The sequence below is a fragment of the Electrophorus electricus genome, chromosome 23 (genome assembly GCF_041902795.1).
Source record: "Electrophorus electricus isolate QZ-2024a chromosome 23, ASM4190279v1, whole genome shotgun sequence".
NCBI lineage: Eukaryota > Metazoa > Chordata > Actinopteri > Gymnotiformes > Gymnotidae > Electrophorus > Electrophorus electricus.
In genome coordinates, this window is record NC_137519.1 from 1,030,299 (window position 1) to 1,035,577 (window position 5,279).

General features: G+C 42.7%; 2 non-coding genes across 2 annotated transcripts; both read right to left on the reverse strand.

Annotated features, from left to right (window-relative positions):
* trnap-cgg (transfer RNA proline (anticodon CGG)) lies at positions 1-72 on the reverse strand. Its single transcript has one exon. It is a non-coding gene; the product is annotated as a tRNA-Pro (tRNA).
* Positions 73-4,777: 4,705 nt separating this feature from the next.
* trnas-cga (transfer RNA serine (anticodon CGA)) lies at positions 4,778-4,849 on the reverse strand. The gene has a single exon. It is a non-coding gene; the product is annotated as a tRNA-Pro (tRNA).
* Positions 4,850-5,279: the final 430 nt, after the last annotated feature.

Consider the following 5,279-nt stretch of genomic DNA (forward strand, 5'->3'; position numbering starts at 1 on the left):
GGGCTTGTCCGGGAATTGAACCCGGGACCTCTCACACCCGAAGCGAGAATCATACCTCTAGACCAACAAGCCTTTTCACACCCCCCTATAGTCCCCTTTTTACTGGACATTTGAAAGAAACAGAAGTCAGGGGCCCAGCACTTTTCAGAAAGGGCCACTAATAAATGGTGCCAGACACCTGTGGATCTAAAGTAAGGAAATGGGGCTCGTCCGGGATTTGAAACCGGGACCTCTCGCACCCTAACCAAGAATCATACGCCTAGACCAACCAGCCCGTGTTGGCAGTTTCCATTGATTGATTTTTCGATTTCTGGCTGAAGTCCACATTTGGACACCTTCTGCTAGCCGGCACGCCATTGAAGGCCGAAAGAATGCAAGCCATCTGCTCGTTGTGACCTTCCATATGCTGATATCCCTTAGGCATTCTTGAGAGGCCTTAACATCAAAGGTATAATAATTTCAGCCCATTGCATTGTTTTTGGCTATGCTGTGGTTCCGCCAAAGCTGAATCAAGGCCATGGCCAGATGGAGCATGCCGAGATTTGTGATGCTGCATCAAATGGCTTAGATTTTATTCACCTTTGAAAAGAAGCATTGGCAATGACTCATCAAAATGCACTTTTTAAAAATCGCTGTGGAAGCCGGGGCGCGCCAGCCCTTTAACCTATCTCTAGCAAATTCACTGGCTATAAACTAGGCCTTGGTCTGATGGAGCCCACTGAGTTGCTTAGCCTGTGAAAACCACACTGGCAATGACATGGGAAAACACACTTAAAAAACCCCCCACAATGCATGTGCATCAATGAGTAGAGCTAGCCGTACAAATCTCAAGGACATTAATACAGGCATTGGACAGATGGTTGACATTAAGTTTGAAAGCTCTAGTAAATTGGTAAATATTTGAGAAACATATTTTAGTACCAGATGTGGGGAAGTTGGAAAATCAGATCTGGCGGATGATCATTTCAGCGCTTTGCAATGTTTTTGGCTATGCTGTGGTTCCGCCAGAGCTGATTTTCCAACTTCACCACACATGGTACTAAAATATGTGTCTCTAATATTTACCGACGCTCAAGCCATTTCCGGTCCCTTAGATTTTCCACCCTACAAAGTTTAGTCGCAAGCCTAATCTAATTTGATTGTTACAGTTAAGACAGCATATTTAAATAGCCTGTTAAAAAACACTCCTAAGTCTAGCGCACTAATACTTTAACTCAGCAAAATGCACTTTTTAAAAATCACTCTCGAAGCCTGCATGCCAACCCTTTAACCTTTCTCCAGCAAACTCACTGGCTATAAACTAGGTCTTAGTCTCATAGAGCCCAGTGAGTTGCTTAGCCTGTGAAAACCACACTGGCAATGACATGGCAAAACAGACTTAAAAAATAAAACCCGACAATGCATGTGCATCAATGATTTGACCTAGCCTTACAAAAATCAAGGACTTTAATCCAGGCATTGGACAGATGGATGACATTCAGTTTAAAAGCCCTAGCTTTAAAGTTTCTGGTTGGGTGACACTGTGCATTTCACTGTAAAAATAGACATCTGATAGACCCCACTGCTCGTTGTGACCTTCCACATGCTAAGCGCTCTTAGGCATTCTTGAGAGGCCTTAACATCAAAGGTATGATCATTTCAGCCCTTTGCACTGTTTTTGGCTATGCTGTGGTTCCGCCAAAGCTGAATCAAGGCCATGGCCAGATGGAGCATGCCGAGGTTTGTGATGCTGCATCAAATGGCTTAGATTTTATTCACCTTTGAAAAGAAGCATTGGCAATGACTCAGCAAAATGCACTTTTTAAAAATCACTGTGGAAGCCGGGGCGCGCCAGCCCTTTAACCTATCTCTATCAAATTCACTGGCTATAAACTAGGCCTTGATCTGATAGAGCCCACTGAGTTGCTTAGCCTGTGAAAACCACACTGGCAATGACATGGGAAAACACACTTAATAAAAACCCCACAATGCATGTGCATCAATGAGTAGAGCTAGCCGTACAAATCTCAAGGACATTAATACAGGCATTGGACAGATGGTTGACATTAAGTTTGAAAGTTCTAGTAAATTGGTAAATATTTGGTACATATTAGAGACACATATTTTAGTACCATGTGTGGGGAAGTTGGAAAATCAGCTCTGGCGGATGATCATTTCAGCGCTTTGCAATGTTTTTGGCTATGCTGTGGTTCCGCCAGAGCTGATTTTCCAACTTCACCACACATGGTACTAAAATATGTGTCTCTAATATTTACCAAAGCTCAAGCCAGGTCTGGTCCCTTAAATCTTCCACCCTACAAAGTTTAGTCGCAAGGCTAATCTAATTTGATTGTTACAGTTAAGACAGCATATTTAAATAGCCTGTGAAAAAACACTCCTAAGTCTAGCGCACTAATACTTTGACTCAGCAAAATGCACTTTTTAAAAATCACTCTTGAAGCCTGCATGCCAACCTTTTAACCTTTCTCCAGCAAACTCACTGGCTATAAACTAAGTCTTAGTCTCATAGAGCCCAGTGAGTTGCTTAGCCTGTGAAAACCACACTGGCAATGACATGGCAAAACAGACTTAAAAAATAAAACCCGACAATGCATGTGCATCAATGATTTGACCTAGCCTTACAAAAATCAAGGACTTTAATCCAGGCATTGGACAGATGGATGACATTCAGTTTAAAAGCCCTAGCTTTAAAGTTGCTGGTTGGGTGACACTGTGCATTTCACTGTAAAAATAGACATCTGATAGACCCCACTGCTCGTTGTGACCTTCCACATGCTAAGCGCTCTTAGGCATTCTTGAGAGGCCTTAACATCAAAGGTATGATCATTTCAGCCCTTTGCACTGTTTTTGGCTATGCTGTGGTTCCGCCAAAGCTGAATCAAGGCCATGGCCAGATGGAGCATGCCGAGGTTTGTGATGCTGCATCAAATGGCTTAGATTTTATTCACCTTTGAAAAGAAGCATTGGCAATGACTCAGCAAAATGCACTTTTTAAAAATCACTGTGGAAGCCGGGGCGCGCCAGCCCTTTAACCTATCTCTATCAAATTCACTGGCTATAAACTAGGCCTTGATCTGATAGAGCCCACTGAGTTGCTTAGCCTGTGAAAACCACACTGGCAATGACATGGGAAAACACACTTAATAAAAACCCCACAATGCATGCGCATCAATGAGTAGAGCTAGCCGTACAAATCTCAAGGACATTAATACAGGCATTGGACAGATGGTTGACATTAAGTTTGAAAGTTCTAGTAAATTGGTAAATATTTGGTACATATTAGAGACACATATTTTAGTACCATGTGTGGGGAAGTTGGAAAATCAGCTCTGGCGGATGATCATTTCAGCGCTTTGCAATGTTTTTGGCTATGCTGTGGTTCCGCCAGAGCTGATTTTCCAACTTCACCACACATGGTACTAAAATATGTGTCTCTAATATTTACCAAAGCTCAAGCCAGTTCTGGTCCCTTAAATCTTCCACCCTACAAAGTTTAGTCGCAAGGCTAATCTAATTTGATTGTTACAGTTAAGACAGCATATTTAAATAGCCTGTGAAAAAACACTCCTAAGTCTAGCGCACTAATACTTTGAATAAGCAAAATGCACATTTTAAAAATCACTCTCGAAGCCTCCGTGCCAACCCTTTAACCTATCTCCAGCAAACTCACTAGCTATAAACTAGGACTTAGTCTCATAGAGCCCAGTGAGTTGCTTAGCCTGTGAAAACCACACTGGCAATGACATGGCAAAACACACTTTAAAAAAAAAAACCCACAATGCATATGCATCGATGAGTTGACCTAGCCGTACAAAAATCAAGGACTTTAATCCAGGCATTGGACAGATGGATGACATTAAGTTTGAAAGCCCTAGCTTTAAAGTTGCTGGTTGGGTGACACTGTGCATTTCTCTATAAAAATAGATGTCTGATACAGCCCACTGCTCGTTGTGACCTTCCACGTGTTAAGCTCACTTAGGCATTCTTGGGAGGCCTTAACATCAAAGGTATGATCATTTCAGCCCTTTGCACTGTTTTTGGCTATGTTGTGGTCCCGCCAGAGCTAATTTTCCAACTTCACCACACATGGTACTAAAATATGTGTCTCTAATATTTACCAAAGCTCAAGCCAGTTCCGGTCCCTTAGATCTTCCACCATACAAAGGTTAGTCGCAAGGCTAATCTAATTTGATTGTTACAGTTAAGACAGCATATTTAAATAGCCTGTTAAAAAACACTCCTAAGTCTAGCGCACTAATACTTTGACTCAGCAAAATTCACTTTTTAAAAATCACTCTCGAAGCCTCCGTGCCAACCCTTTAACCTATCTCCAGCAAACTCATTGGCTATAAACTAGTCCTTAGTCTCATAGAGCCCACTGAGTTGCTTAGCCTGTGAAAACCTTACTGGCAATGACATGGCAAAACACACATTAAAAAAAACCCCACACAATGCATGTGCATCAGTGAGTTGACCTAGCCGTACAAAACTCAAGGACTTTAATCCAGGCATTGGACAGATGGATGATATTAAGTTTGAAATCCCTAGCTTTAAAGTTGCTGGTTGGGTGACACTGTGCATTTCTCTGTAAAAACAGACGTCAGGTTTAGGTGATTGTTACCTAAGTAAATTCCTTAAAACCTAACAAGCAAATTCTGGCTTAGATCACCAGGACAGGAAGTGTGCACTCTTGTATTGTCTGAAGTTGGACACTACTTAGCATAATCTTAAAGGAGTTTCCTCGCTCTAACATCAGTCAGAGATTTGAGGTGAAGGCGGGCTTGTCCGGGAATTGAACCCGGGACCTCTCACACCCGAAGCGAGAATCATACCTCTAGACCAACAAGCCTTTTCACACCCCCCTATAGTCCCCTTTTTACTGGACATTTGAAAGAAACAGAAGTCAGGGGCCCAGCACTTTTCAGAAAGGGCCACTAATAAATGGTGCCAGACACCTGTGGATCTAAAGTAAGGAAATGGGGCTCGTCCGGGATTTGAAACCGGGACCTCTCGCACCCTAACCAAGAATCATACGCCTAGACCAACCAGCCCGTGTTGGCAGTTTCCATTGATTGATTTTTCGATTTCTGGCTGAAGTCCACATTTGGACACCTTCTGCTAGCCGGCACGCCATTGAAGGCCGAAAGAATGCAAGCCATCTGCTCGTTGTGACCTTCCATATGCTGATATCCCTTAGGCATTCTTGAGAGGCCTTAACATCAAAGGTATAATAATTTCAGCCCATTGCATTGTTTTTGGCTATGCTGTGGTTCCGCCAA